Below are 1,563 nucleotides of genomic sequence, written 5' to 3'. Positions count from 1 at the left end.
GAGGAACCAGAGCAAAGCTTGACCGGGGGGCTGTCAAAATATTTATATATATTTGCAGAAGTGTAATTGAGGAGTCAATGAGATAAAAAATTACTGTCTTCATTTAAATTTAAATTTAAATTTAAAAAATATTTAATGTCAAAAAAAGGATCTGTGTTATGTTTGTATGACAGAATATTAGCTTCAGGACTGCTATGGTTTGCAGAAAAAGTATAAACACCAGATAAAAATGTTAATTTCCAATCTAACCATTGTGAATACTAAGGTCCTGATTTTCCATTGTGGATAAACTGTTCACATATGTTTACTATGGCATCTGCAATTTGTACATAGTGGAAAATATAGGCCTCTGTTTGTAATGTTAATATTGTGGCAGGAGAGAGCACCCTGACACTTTAAGAGACTGTCTGCTGCTCACAGCCTGTTGGAGCTGGGAGGCTTAATTGACTGATTGGCTAGCATGAGAATGCAGGAAATTGCTGCCTCATGTATGGATGGCCAATCAGTCAATTATTCCCTGGCCTAGCCTAATACCCATTTTTTAAGTAGCCTCAATGGTCTATGGAAGGGAGTAGTGAGGTGAGAGGCTATGGTAAATAGCTGTAAATAGTAGGAGCTAGTAAAGGTGCTACCCAGTCTGGCAATGGTTGTGTTTATTTTGTATGTTTTGCTTTCTTTTTTAGTTCTTGTGCTGTTGGTTTTAATTTAAAATTAAAAGTATAATTTTGCACTGTGCCTCTGCTGTAGCTGGTGATGACTAGACATATTGGGTAAGTTGCAATGAACTGAAAGCAGCATACTCGCTGGCATGATCCTGTGGGTAGTAAGCAGCTCCTTGCTAAACTAGTATGCAAGTTTGCAATTGGGATTTAATGAACTTGGCAGCTAAAATTAGTCCCCAGCTGCAGACTGAAAATGGTCTCCATTGTAACAAATCCCAAAATAACTGCTGCTACTATCCAGAGGAGGCTAAGTACAGGACTAATTTAGTCCTACTCCAGCTATGGATTAACTATGGATGAAAATTCACAATGTATTGACAACTTTTGTAATTTGAACTATTCATAACCACATTTTTATTTTTATTTTTTTATACATCTATATATGTGATAATTTGTAATTTTATGAATAGCCGACTTGGTGTATTCATGTAACATATCTGTGGTAGGACTGAGTGCGCCAGCTTGGGACCGCAGTGTTGGAGGTGCCAAGTCTGAACCATAGTCTGTGCATTAGATTAGTCATTTTATTTTAAAGGGCAGCTATACACGGAGACAACGGGTAACTCTGAAACCCATAGCCAGGTCCTCTGAACAGACCAGTACTCGTGGACAGCCGCCTCCGATGCCTCCCCCTGTATAGAATCGGCAGAGTCCATAGATTGAATGGAATCCCTGCAATCAATCACCATTTGCAAGAAATGTACAGGCGTAATCAAATGACAGTGAATGGTCCTCACATCTTGAATGTGTGCACATCTGGGTTCTTGCCAGCCACTATGTAAACAGCACATTTCCACTGATCCACCATCTTACATTTGCCCCTCTCCTTCTTGTTAGCCAA

Source organism: Amia ocellicauda, chromosome 2, assembly GCF_036373705.1.
Source record: "Amia ocellicauda isolate fAmiCal2 chromosome 2, fAmiCal2.hap1, whole genome shotgun sequence".
NCBI classification, from domain to species: Eukaryota; Metazoa; Chordata; class Actinopteri; order Amiiformes; family Amiidae; genus Amia; species Amia ocellicauda.
This window is presented reverse-complemented; position numbering follows the sequence as displayed.